Source organism: Plectropomus leopardus, chromosome 12 (genome assembly GCF_008729295.1).
Source record: "Plectropomus leopardus isolate mb chromosome 12, YSFRI_Pleo_2.0, whole genome shotgun sequence".
Classification (NCBI taxonomy): Eukaryota; Metazoa; Chordata; class Actinopteri; order Perciformes; family Serranidae; genus Plectropomus; species Plectropomus leopardus.
Genome location: NC_056474.1, coordinates 9,487,930 through 9,502,250, shown reverse-complemented (window position 1 = coordinate 9,502,250; position 14,321 = coordinate 9,487,930). Strand labels below are relative to the sequence as shown.

General features: G+C 38.8%; 1 protein-coding gene across 1 annotated transcript in view; it reads left to right on the top strand.

Moving 5' to 3' along the window:
- Nucleotides 1-555: 555 nt before the first annotated feature.
- Nucleotides 556-14,321, top strand: part of greb1l (GREB1 like retinoic acid receptor coactivator) — a 52,982-nt gene continuing 39,216 nt past the window's right edge. Inside the window, exon 1 of the mRNA XM_042498453.1 lies at nt 556-602. The gene's annotated coding sequence lies outside the window, so the exon portion shown is untranslated. The remainder of the gene's footprint in view (nt 603-14,321) is intronic.

The following is a 14,321-nucleotide window of genomic DNA, read 5'->3' as shown; positions in this document are numbered from 1 at the left end:
CTGTGTGCGTAGCGTATGTATGTATGTATGTATGAATGTATGTGTTCTTGTATGCTTGTATGCATGCATGTATGTAGCCTATGTAGACCCACATGAATAAAGCATATATCAACGAACGGAAGCTTTGATTATTTATTCAGTCTATTTGATTGTTTATTTGTTTAATTCCACCTCTAATTCAGTATCGTTTGCTGTCTGTCCATGAAATAGAATATTGGCCTTTTATATTAGGCTGTTATATATAGAGAAGGCTATACTAGTGACTCTGTGTTCTCTTGTTATTACTTTACAGTTAAACTTAATTTAGATTAATCTGGTAGTTAGTTTACCGGTTGTCTGTGTGAAGTTTTAGGATTTGTGTTTTCATGTGTGTTTTCTTCCTCCCATCGGAGCAACAAGCTGAATTCAGCCTTTTCTCCGCTGAACTGAACCGGACGGTACGTACAGTAATTCCCTGACGTCACTTGGCGGCTCCCTCGCTGTGCTGAGATCAGCTGTGTCAGGCACTGCGACCAGAGCAGCAGCGGCGTGGACGCAAATCTAACCCCAGCACCCGGTTATACGTGGACATGGCCGTGTAACGCGTTTCCGTGTGGATAAAGGTAGGCCTGCCCCGTCCTTATTTTCTCTATCCCCCCACTAACTTGCTTAAAAACCACTTGTCATAAGAAAGCATTGTTAGCGAACAGAAACAGGATTAGACTGGCAGTGCTCTCCGGAGGATGGTCGCGCTGCAGCTGCCGGTGTTGGGTCCTTCTTGGAGACTGAAACAGATGCTTAAAGTTTGTTTCATCATTTGATTTAAAGCTACTGCTGAAGAAATTGTGCAGGGTGTTTTACAAAGAAGGACATTTAAGGTATAACGGCTGGCAATTAATCAAATGTTGAGCAAAGTCTGTTAGCAAACGCGCGTGCTCTGGAGTGCTGTTTGTGTGTCTTTTATTTATTAATTTTCAACCTTTCTTTACTTTATTTGCTCTGCCTTAAGTCGTGGCTGTTAGGGTCAAAATGCGTGTGCAACCAACCAACGTCTAATAGCCCAATTAGTTCGCTGCAGTGTAATATCTGTCAGTGTACAACATAAACTTTTGTCAATCCTGCAGCAGAAAATAAAGGCACTGCATTTGAAATCTGCAGTCAAACAATTGATCCCATGGCTATTTTAAGAATTTTACATCAGTCTGTGCTATCTCAAAATGCAGATTTCATTACATCATGTCTTCTTTAAAAATGTCACTGTCACTCATTGTTAACAAAGTCATGTTAAGTATACCTGGAACCAGGCCATTAATTTGCATGTTTGTCTGTTAAATACTGTTACAGTTGCCTCAGGCATGGTGTTGAAACAGGCTTCAGCAGCTCAGATAAGGGCATATCAGATAAACAAGGACCAGGAGATGAATTTGGGTGGTTTGTCATTGTAATTACAGGCAAACCAGTCTGTCTTGACTACATCTAATCTGCCTTTCTTAATGTTTCTCGTCCCAAAGGTTGCATTCCTCCTGTCTCCACTCCCCCTTCTTTACCTTTAAAATGTCATGAGAGCTAATGACAACTACATGCACATTACTTAGTACTACAAAATAAAGCAGACTAGTTCATTTTGGTTTAATTTGATTTCACTTTATTTTCAGAAATAATTCTGAAATTTGTCTTGCGTCCCAGGATGTCAACTGTGTCACATAGATATGCATAAATACAAAAATACAAACAACAAATTCATACAATAAACACTACAAATCACCACAGACATTGCAAAAAGTGGATGCAGTGCAACATATTGCTCACTACCTATTATGTTCAGTGTTGCAGCTGCAGCAGGCTCATTGCTCATACAGCAACTGAAATGTCAAAATCCTGAAAAGCCACTTTTCATGATGAAACAGCATTTTAATATTGAAATTTTTAAACGTGTGCATCAAAAATCAAATTTTTGAGCCTTAAAAATATTTCTATTCCATGATTAAAAACATGTCCAAAAGCTAGATTGTTGCCATTAGCTGCATTTCTGTGATATCTGACATTCACGGTTGTCTTCTGCAACTATGCATCCTCTGAAAAAAGAAAGAGACATTCACATCATTACAGTGTCATGTGAGTACACGCTCTGTAGCGGGGATTGAGAATTCGCTGGGTGGCCTGTCTCGCCCAGAGCACGCGCAGCCCTGTCAGAGAGGGCAAGGGCTGGAGGGGTCAGGGGGCTCTGAACGCTGACCATCTGGCCCTCGGGGGGCTGGTTTCCTCCCTGGCTGCCTTTGTTCCCGAGGAACAATTGGGAGTTAATCTTGGGAGGAGATAAGTAAGGCCCCTGTGACGCCACTCCTGCGCTCGAACAGGTTTCTCTCCTTAGCCTTGAAGGAGACATCTCTTTCCCATGTTGCTTTGTGAAGGCCTTGAGCTGTTGAGGTTTGGCATTGGGCTTTTTTGTATGTGATTGTCGCATCTTTAAGCTTTTATTCCCAAATAAACTGGCTCTGGGAATATGGCGAGTGAGTTGGACATAATATTTTTTAACTGAAATTTGTGACTGAAATTGCTTTCACTTTTAGCAGGAGGACTAATGTAGACTCGTAATCGGCAAACTTAAACCACATTTCATTGATGAGAAACAATGCAGGTTCTCTTAAGCAATTCTAATAAACCAAAGTGAGATATACCTAAATTAAGCCAAATAACTTAAGGCTTGGGGATATGAAAAAAAATCAATATTTATATATCGATATTTTTGACCAAATACCTCGATATCAATATTGCAATGATATTGTAGGGTTGTCTATTGGTGCTTTGACAACATTTTTACTCAATGAGATATCCATGAATATTCATAATGGGGACATAATGACTAAGTGGGTAGAGACAAATATTTTAACAACTTGAACAGTCTGGTAAGTTCAAAAAATTACATCACTATACTGTAATGCAAACTTTAAAGGTCCATTGTGCAGGATTTAGTGCCACCTAGGGGTGAGGTTGCAGAACTGAAACTCATCCTGTGTGCCAAGCATGTATGGTGGATGACACAAAAGCATGCAAATGGCCCTATGTCGAGCAAGTGTTTGATTTGTCCGTTTGGGGCTACAATAGAAACAAAATGGCAGACTCTGTGGAAGAGGACTAGCTCCGGATAAAAAGGGCTCATTCGAAGGTTACAAAACCAAAACAACTCTTATTTTCAGGTGATTATAAACTAATGAAAAAATAGTTATGATGTTATACCATTTTTGCTAATAGGTGCTCCTAAATCCTACACTCTAAACGTTTGAAACCAGGAAAAGATAACAATTACAATACTACAATATCCAAAATTTAAGATAATATTTAGTCTCATATCATGATATAAATATGATATTGATATATTGTTCAGCCCTAACATGGTTCATCCCACTTGCCTTTCAAAAGATGTCGTCTTTGAAATAATAATTCATCTTTAGAGCACGCTGTTTTGTCAACGTTTTATCTTGCTTTGTATGGTTTACCTTTTTTTTCCAAAGTCTCACTCACATATGTTTTGTTGTGCAAAAAAGCAGCTGTGAGGCAAAGAGGTTTTTCCAAAAATACAGCATGTCATTTCTCACATAAAAAAAGCTCATCCAAGCTGTGGATAGATGACTATTCCCACATCTATTTGTACATAAGGCAGTTGTCACCAGGGTAACAGATTGGTGTATTTTCTGTCATTATTATCAGGACTTTTGCTGTTTACGCCTTGTGTCGGCTCTCTGTTTATTTTCTGCAAGGAAGATAAGATGCATTTGAAACAAAGCAATTTTCATTCATCTAATTATCGCTCTCTGTTATGACAAACTAGCGTGTGATAGATCACTTGGATTTGAGTTCAGTGTCATAACAAAAAGGCATACATAACAATTGATTACCAATCTAGTCAGTAACAAAGAGGCTTCAGTTTCTGCTGTGGCTTCAGAGACATTTTAAATATCGATCAATGAGGAAAAAAATCTTTCACATGAAACAGCCTCACAGATCAGTCGCAATACTAATTCAGATCAAACACACCACTGGGACTAGTCAGGAATGCAGGCAGATGCTTCTCTTGAGCCTTTCAGAGGACTCCTGAGTGACCGTGGGCTTCTCTGATCCTGAGTACAGATGGTACAAGGGACTAAATCCTAACCAGAGAGATCAGTGCTATTGTTTCACACTTTTTGGAGCGCAATGTGGCAGGACCCAGAAAACAGGTGGTCCTCAGAATAGCTGTCATTGATCAAAATGTGAGGCAGAAGTCAGGGCCATTTTTTTTTTTTTACAAACTTTCATTGTGCCACGTGCTCACGTTGACATGGAGAGATAATTGTGTCAAAAAACACACTCATTGATCTGGAAATAGATACATACCACTGGTGGATTCAGCTTTTAAAAAGTGGAAATATAACAGTCTAAAAACACGCCATCACAAGTTAAAGTCCTGTATTAAAAAAGAATTATCAGCAAAATGTACTTCATACAGTGGTGGGAGAACTATTCGATCTTAACATTGTAAAAAATGTCTGTTTCAAGCAAAAGTTCAAATTATCCTTTCCTTATTAAAACTGCACCAGTATAATAAGCGAAACATACTGAAAATAACAAAGTAAAAGTATATGCAATATGTTAAGTTGGCCTCTGTGTTATATTGTTATTATTGTTAAGATAATTCTAACTGCTTTATAGTGTTGTGTTCAATCTGTGGAATGCATCATATGCCATATAGAGAGCAAATATTTCAGTATAAAGTATCACCAAATGTAAATATTCAATGTAAGAAAGGCTGGGCGATATGGAGGAAATCAGATATCACAATATATATATATATTTTTAAAATACCTTGATATCAAAGTTATATTGTAGGGCTGACTATGGTGTGAGTGAGATTTCTGATAAATAATCCTCAGTCGTGGATTTAACGATTAAGTGGGTAAGGGTAAATAATAGAACAGTATGGCAAATTCAGAAAATGACACAACTTATAGTAATGCAGCCTTCAAAACCAGAAGAAGTATAATAGTATAGTACTATACTGGTATAGTAACTATAAAATAATAATAGAGATCCATTTTAAAGACTTAGATTAGATCATATGATAATGCTGAATACAACTGAATTACATGGAAAGTTTGTATTCATTTCACTTCCTAGCAAGATATCTTGTTTCTTAGCACCTCATCTGTGTTGCTTTAGTAGCAACAGTGTCCAGTGAACGTCAGACTCATTCGTTAAGATATGCAGGCCGCAGAGAGGTCATTGTAGACACTGAATTCAGTTGAGCTGTTTAATGTTAGTTTCCAGAAGCATCAGTACTGAAAGAGCTCCTCCGTGCCGATCTGAAGAGCCAAATGTGTTCCGCATGGATGCCAGTAAACTTTCAACCTGTCCCTTTTTTATTGAGGGTCAAGAATGCCAGGAACACTGTGTTCACCGGTGTTGAGCTTAATGTAATAGAAAGACAAATATTCAGACTGTTTTGGGAGTGTCTGGATTATTTGTTTTTCTTTCTGTTGTAGGTAGTCAGATCCACACGTGGTTAATGTTTACTCTAAAGCAGTAATTTGAATAGCTTTCTGTAACTGAGAAATAATATAAGATTTATGTGGTGTTGTGCTTCTGGCTGTTTTGTCCATATGGTTTCCCCCGGAGCAAAATTCATCAAAATATTTTTATAAAGTGGTCATCTTCTCTTGCCTGGGCCTTTTTAAGTCATCAGATCTCCTTTAAAAAATGCAGCTTGAAAGAGGAGGGAGGGAAAGCGCAGATAAGGTCTGCAGAGGAGGCTGAGGAGGGGAAGAGATGGGAGAAGAGGTTAAAACAGATGTGGGGGTGATGAAGAGCGAAACAAGGCAGCTGGATTCAGACAGAAAGAGATGTAAGGTCACATTTATTCAAACTTCAAACTTGCTGGCTGGACAATTTGGTGAATGGACACAGTTTTGGTGGAGTGTGCGCACGGTGGAGCACGATGTGACGCAAACTGTATGTACTGTATGAAGGTGCATGACACAGTCGACAATTGGATCATTAAAGCCAATCTCACAAAGGCCTGTGCCCCTCCCCCGGCTGAAAGGAGATGTCAAAGGTCTGTGACCTCTTCCATTTATGTGCATTGATCCCTCTGGTGGGGGAGGGGCTTCCTTCTCAAAGCCCTCCACCATCAGCTGTTATATCTTAGTTTCACCTGCAGGAAGCGTAACAATTATTTCATTTTGTTTTTGTTTGATTTCCCTCCCTTTTTTGTTTTAATGTTCAAAATTAGCTGTTTAGCTGTGTGTAATTGCCATACTGTACTGTATCAACCTTTGAAGGTGGAGTCACCCAAAATGGACAAAACAGTCTATTTGAAGTAAATTTAGGCTCTGGGATATTGTGATGCCCATATTATTTTTTACGATTTTGTTATACTTCATAGAGAAAATAATTAATTTAAGAAAATAACAAAACTCATTCCTTGAAGCACTAGTGTTCCATAATTCAGCAAACAAATGAAATGGAGCAGCTGCTCATAGCTGGAAAAACAAATATTAAAGTAATACTTCACCCCACAGATGACCATTTGTATATCAATTAATAATCCCATGTTAACTTTAGTTCGTGAAGAAATCTTGTTTTTTCTTGCATACGTCCACAATGAACGGAGAATCCAAAAATGGAGAAAATTCTTGATAAATTGTAGTCATGGGGGGCCATGTTTAACAACAGCAAAACTATGTCAAAACATCTGTTCACAAACTCTCCCAACTTGAAATTCAATCCTAATGTGAGACTCATGTATCCAGTTGTATGCTCAGTATTTCCTACACAAATGCATTTTCCCAAAAACCTTAATATTTAAAACACTTCTGCATGAACAGTCCCATGCACAGATGTGTAGTGTGTCTGTGCTATGCGGACATGTTATGAATAGTAAAGTTTTAACAAAAATGCATGTGTTTGGTAAAAACTGAGAAAATGAGTGGATATTGAGACTTTGATTATACTGCACAAGTTGTGAGACAGTTTGTAAATGGTTAAATGCGGAAACTTTTCACTTCAGTTCATCAAGAATTTCTCCATTGTTGGATTCTCTGTCGACCGTGGAGGCATACAAGAAAAAGTTTCTTCACAATTTAACATAACAGGGGGTGAATAATTGATATATAATTGATACAAATTGTTATTTGGAGGGTGAAGTCTTCCTTTTTCCTCTATTGTATGTGTTGACAAGGAATTTGGGGTGAAGTGCATTTGAGCAATGTAGTTGTACTGTACGTTCTAATCAAATAGCAGATAAAAGCAAAAAACGTATTTTAAATATGGCATTTTAAACATTACCTTGAATTCATTCCCATAGCTTTGACACATTTAAACTGAAATGTCATTGCTCCTTGCTCTTGTTGTATAAGCTCAGGCGCTGCATGTGTTAAACCCACACTCATAAAGTTGATAGCTCGGTAAAGGCACACTACTGTAACACACTATCTGAAGATGCTCTAGCAAAACATTTCATCCCTAATTGTGACCATGAATTTGTGGGTGTGAGTTTACGTCACACCTTTGTGTTTATGGCCTGCTCAGAAGTGAAGGGGAAGGTTGTGAGGATGAAATTCCTCTCAGACTTTAAAAAAATGCCTTTCTTTCTCACAGATTGTGGGTTTTTAGTGACGGATGAAAGGAACCTAGAGTCGTAGGAGTACTACCAAAGAAACTGGCCTGAACATCCTGCTCTTTGTTGCAAGGGAGGTCTTGGGATAATTATGTTGCGTATGTTTGCGTGTACTTGATGTAGATGAACTGAGCAGATCCAACTTCCTGTTGTCCTGTTATCTCTGATTCTGACATGCATGGTAGGGTCATTTCTGCCACTGCTGATGAACTCCCGAATGACTCACTGACCCAGTTCCCCAGTTCATCTAAGTCCTCCGTCTCTACAACTGTAATAAAACATGTTCATATTACTATTTTAATAGCAAAGTATCATGTAAAGATATTTAACCCCTTAAAACCAGAGCAAATTGGCTTGATTTCTTAAAATAATAACATAAAACAAGGACAGAATGCAGTGAGCAACTTAACAAGAAATGACCCAAAGATTGGCAAGAAATTTGTACGAAGGTTGTACGAAAATTACCTGAAAATAGCAACAAAAAAAGGCAAGAAAAGTAATGGAAGAAAAATAGAAAATGACCTGAAAAAAGTGCTTAAATAAAATAAAGTAAAATTATACATCTAATTATAATATTAATATTTTTCTGGAATCTAATTTTAAATATATAATTATAATAATTATAAATATAGTTTTCTTCATATTTTCCCCCTAGTCATTTAATAATTGTCTCTTCTTACTGTTAGCTAAGTGTTAAACTTTATTATTATTATTATTATTTATTTATTGTACAATTTGAAGGACTTTCCTACCAAGTTGCCTTTTTTGTGTATTTTAAGAAATCCCATTTCAAAGGTTTAAATACATACAAAAGGCACAATGCTGAATGCTGTACAAGAAAACTAATGTCCATCCAGGTTTTAAAGGGTTACATACACAGCTGAAATAGCTGCATAGAGTTAAAAGCTCCAAATTTGTGGCTCTGTTGCGCTCTTTTTCTGTACTCCCAGGCCCAGATCAAAGTTGAAATAGCTCCTTGACAGAAATGGATGAAACTTATCTGCCCCCAAGTCGTTCGTCGGGAAGCGTGTCCAGAGCAAAGTCAAAGGGTCGCCATTAAGCGGGGGTGTGTTTGTGTGTGTGTTTGCAGTAAAGCGATGGCATGTCAAGGTGAATGAGGAATGTCAGTCTTTTGTTCCTTGAGCGGAATTCTTTCATTTGCAGCCGTAATAAACAAATCAGGTTAACGTCCCCCGACACCTGAGTCCTTTCATGTGGCATTGCATCACAGCAGGATCGTGGCATGAAGTGCTTCTCTCGTGCCTACGGTGTTCCTCCTTTTTTTATTATTTTTAGAACGTTTTGGATTTTTTTGGGCTCCGTGACATCGTTGTAAGCTCATGAAGAGCGCAGCGTGCATGCAGCTCAGTTAGAGAGCTCTCTGTAATGTTATATCTTTATTCTTGCCATTGAAACCTGGAAAGCGTCCAGCTAACAACCTCTTCTGGCACAGTACTGGAGGAAAAGAACAGTTCGTTCTCACAGGGTGTACCTACCCTCCCCTCCAGTGCACAGATGCCAGCCCCAGTGGAACAGAACCTGCAGCCAGAAATGACTTCTCATAGCTTACATGTACCTTTTAAAGGGTACAGTGTGTGCTGTGCCACAGGATAGATCACAGTGCAACAGTGTGATGGGAAGTTAATGTTTTTTAGGTCGAATTTAATTGTTTGGGTCTTTGCTACAAGTGTTAGGATTGTTTTTGCAAAGGTGTACAACGTTTGAATAAGTCAACCTAATATTGGATATCTATGTATTGATTTACACGGCAGTTTAGACACATCTGTGATCATGCTTTGCATTTATTACTTTGCTCTCAGTGAGCCAGCTGCAATACGCCACATTTCCAGGAGGCCTGCCACGATTAATATAAGTAAGACAGCTTGTAGTATACAGGACATGTAGAAAAACTGTATTTTATCTGCAAAAAATACCCAACAATTTACCATTTAATACCCTTGTCTTCCTTTCCCGCTAATTTTTAGCTGTTGTAAACTGTTTTTATTCGCAACTGGTGATGATTTAGTTAGTTATTCTCATTTCAGCCTTGTAAAATGTTATTTCTTATCAGTGGTTATGGTCATAAATGTCAAATTTTATTGCAGTTCTGTGTGATTGACGAGGTAAATTGTCAGTCAGTATGCTAACAAAAGCTAGAAACACTCAGCCTTGTAGGATTTCCTCATCACCACAGCAGCATCATTGCCTTTTCCCTATATTGACTCAAAATCTCCCTTCCCACAAACACAGACAGATGCACAAACACCATCACATGACATTCACTCTTTCTCCCTCCCTCCCTCTTCATATTGAAACACAAGGCCAGCGTGTGTTGATGCTGCCAGGGTTTGTGGGGGAGAGGGCTGTCTGTAGCAAAAGGCTTTTCCATAGGCTGTCACAGATTGTTCAAGGCCACGGTGACCAAGACCCAGCACTCTGCTGCGAGGACACGCTGTTCCTCTGTGGAGGTCACTCTCACTCTCTCTGTGGCTCTCTCTTTTCATTCTCTCTATGTGAACATTTCCAATTCGAGCCCAACAGAAAGAAAACAGGCATACAGTTCATAGAAAAGTGTTGCAAATGAAGAATTCTTTATCAATTTTTCTCTGTAGTTTAGCATATTGACTTGCTGAGAACATCCATTGAATAAAAACACAGATTAGCATTTTTCATCAACCTAAGCTGGACATTTGTTACATGTCGGTTTAAGCCTTGGCTATGAAGAAGACAATGGGCTGTGTGAGAGAACTTTGGACAAACAGCAGAGCTTTTCCACTGACATCTTTGGCTGCTCCGAGTTAAACCAGACCGCATAGATTTGGGTTTCCTTTACCGGTTTAAACACACCCACTTGGGCCGATTAGCACCCAAATGGTCCATACTGGACCACCTCCAAGATAGTGATGTCAGATGGACTCATTATGGGCTGACTTTGGTCCGATGTTGGGCCGACAGCAAGTAGCTGTGGCCCTTGTCACTATTGTGTGTCCCGCACTGTGTCCCGCACTGTGTCCTTCACTGTTCTTCTTTTTTGGTCGATTCAGTTCAGCATGTTGAATCAGCAGCGGCCATGGAGCTGTTCGGTGAATTAAATCACTCTGACTGGCCTTTCAGTATAGCGCGCAAGAGAAACGGAAGTGAATAATGTAACTGCTAAAGTTAAGAGGGAAAGAAGATGAAACAAATTTGAAATGTGAGGTAAGATTTTTTTAATAACAGAAACATTTCTTGATGGGTTGTGTTGTTGTTTACTGGTACACAGTAACTATGCTTTATTCTTTCAAAATTGGGTTGTGTTGTTTATGTGCTAACTGGCTAATTAGCATTAGCTGGCCAACTGGCGGTCTCACAGTTTAACTTTTTGAATGAGTATTACATACGACCACTGTGCGTTGGTACGGAGGGGTATCTCCTCTCACGCAGGCGCAGATCATACATGCTCATTAACTATCAGTTTGGTGTGTTCTGGTGTAACTTTTGGGCAGAGACATGATGACGTATAGGCAAGGCAGCAATGGGCTCCCCTCACCGCTAGTTTTTGGATGTCACACAAGAGACTGTGCTGTTGTGTTAAATGTCACGCCCATACCGCCTCTTTTCTTCCACAATGCTGGCATGCTATCCAAAATAATGCGCAGGAGCAGAAAGACATCACTGGTGTTTGGTTCTATGTAAAAATGCAATGAAAGCATAACGACGGGACGTCGGTATGGCCCTACAGTTTGATCTCAGGTTAAAAAGGGCTAAGGGGTATTTAAAGAGGAAGTGCATGTATTACTCACATCCCAGATCAATTGGAGTAGTACCCTTTGAAATCAGGGTTAGGAGAATATCTGGTTTGGATGAGTACCTCTGTGCTTAGGCATGAAAGATAATGGCTTACTTTTAAATGAAAAATACTCATGCTTTTGGTGCATGACTGGTAAGTAGGAACATTTTGAAATGTGCTTTTTAATGGCCCACTTATCCCTTAACTTCAGCATCCTGGCTGTTTTAAGGAACATGGCTAAAAAAATGAAGTCATATAATTTTTCTCTTTGTTTATTTCAAAATTCGTATCACTTTGCACCTGAGTGCTGTATTTACCATTATTTCCGCCTGGTACACCTCATTGTCCATGCAGCCCTGTCACATCTGCCAGTTGGTAAAGTATCTCATCTCATCAGAGGGATCAGTGCAGGATGAAGTGCACCAGCCCTGAATGGGTTTACTGTCACTTTTTCTCATCAGCACGGTTTGTGTGGGGGGTCAAGCCCTCAACAAAGGCTGGCTCTGCTTCCATTGTCCCATTAAGACAAAAAAAAGAGGGCCCTGCTGATGCCGTGGCGCTTGCTGCAGTAAGGAGGACTGATGGGATTTAAGTGTGGGTCCTGTCACCGAGGGCAACCTGGTGCTTATTAATCCGGAGGGTGGGGGGTAATGGAGGAGATGTGGCCGGAGGGGGGGGGGGGGGTTAACGGGGGTGGGGTCCTGCTGATGCAGCAGTGTCGCCTGGGGTCAGGAAGAAGGACATGATGGATACAGCTGATCGCCCGGTAAGGAAGTTTTGAGGGAAAGGGGAGGAGGTTCCTTCGTCGGGACATTGAGAAGCCTCTTTGTCACGGTGTCACTCAAATGGATTCAAGGTGGCCGAGAGGTTTTTTTTTCAGGAAGGAAAAGAAAGGAGAGGTCCTATTGTGAAAGGTGGGTCTCTCTTTGGACGCCTGATGAACACAACAGACCTCTTTCTTCTGTCCTCTCCATGAGTGCTCAGCACTCCTGCGTGGTTAAATTGAGTCAGTGTGTGTGAACTTTTCAGAGAAGAACCTAAAGTGGATTGGCCACGTTTTGTATCTGTGCCTTTTATGTATATTTCTTTACTTTAAAAAAGTCTTAAGTATCCAAAATGTCTAATGAAGATCCTTAAAAGCAGACAGTTGACATCTTGATCTCAACATGTCTTCAACATTTCTGATGAAGAGAGCAAGGTAGGACAGGAAATAATTAGTTAAACCTTAAAAACCTGGGCAAACTGGCCTGATTCCTTTCAAAAACATGAGAGGAAGGTAAGAAGAAATGACCCAGAAAATAGCAAGAATGTAAAAAGTGCATGAAAATTACCTGAAAATAAGAACAAAATAATAACAATATAACAATAAACAAATGCAAAAGTAAAAAAAAAAAGAAAAGAAACAAGACAGAGAAATAACCAGAAAAATTGCTTTAAAATTATAAATTAAATTTAATTGAATACCTTTATTGTCATTGCATGTTCACATACACCAACATTTACTATAATTATAATATAACTGATATAACTATTCTGTTAAAAAAAATCTGAATATATAATGATCGCTAGAATCACAACTTGTTAGCTTAGTTAGCCACGTATATAAACAGTTAGCGTTAATTAGCTGTAGCAACATTATGCTTTTGTTATTGCCCTTATCACAGTCTTATGTCTTAATAGTAAAGTGTTTGTTTAAAGTTAACTGCTTAAAGTTACAAAAAGTCAATGAAAAATAAAAATAAATTCCCACACAATAATGTTAAGAGGATGCCTTAATTTTTGTCATTTATTGTCATACACTAGAAATGGCTACCTTATGTTTTTTCTCTTACTTTGGTTGCTAAGGTCATATGTGCAACAATCTAACAAACTTTAAGCAATATCTTAAGTGTAAGACCAGGATAAGGCGAAAAGCTTAAATCCTGAGAAACCACTTTAAAGAAACCTTAGAAGGTAGGATGTCTTGTGCAATTTTATTTCAAGGAAATTATTTTAAGGAAAGCTTAAAATTATATTCCTGATTTTATTTAGTATTAATGATTTATTAATTTTTGGTTAGGTTTAAATGGAGCCTTTTCTTCAAGGAAATTCCATTTTCCCCTTTAATCAGGAATAAATTACATTGTTTATTTTCAATAACATTTCTTGGAAATTGTCAGGATAATATTCCTAAAATACCATAAAGTAAAATGAAGAGAGTTAAATGTGGTTGAAAGCTCCAAAGAAGCAAATAAGTGGATTTTGAGTTGAGATTATTTTGTCACATATGTTTTGTTATCAATACCAAGAAGTCATATTGGCACCAATCTAGAAAAATGTCAAATGATACCAGTTTTTGAAAGGTTTAGTAGACACAATCATCTCTATATACTCCCTTCATTACCACAGCCTCAGTTTGAGTGATGTGATGTGGCTACAGGCTGCAGCTCAGCCCCTGGAAACAGAACCTGACCCCTTTGCTAGTTCTGCTATCTGATAAGAGCCAATGTTTTGATAGTGTTGGCCCTCTCAACGTGATCCATGGCTCTCCTTTTACACCCCATAACAAACAGGGCTGTCTAAACAACAGTTTATGGCCAGGACAAGGCCTGGTCAACCATCATCAAAGATCTACTCTGGGATGAGCCATTAGGTGAGGACCAGATGTTTGAAGAAGCTGATGATGATGGAGGATCTGCTTCTATCTTAAAATAGGTTAAGTGTGAGTTTATGTACAATAACTTTAATTTGATCTTTTTTTTTTTAAATGTCATGTGAGGTTAGGGGCGATTTTTCCAGCCTTAGAATAAACATCTTTAAAGACAGCATTTTGACCAGTTAACATCCAGCATCTGCTCTTGTTTTTAGGGTTCTTTTCTCTTTCCCTCCTCTTGCCCTTTACCATTGACCGGTGTTTGACCAGCCCTGCTGACAGCTTTACAG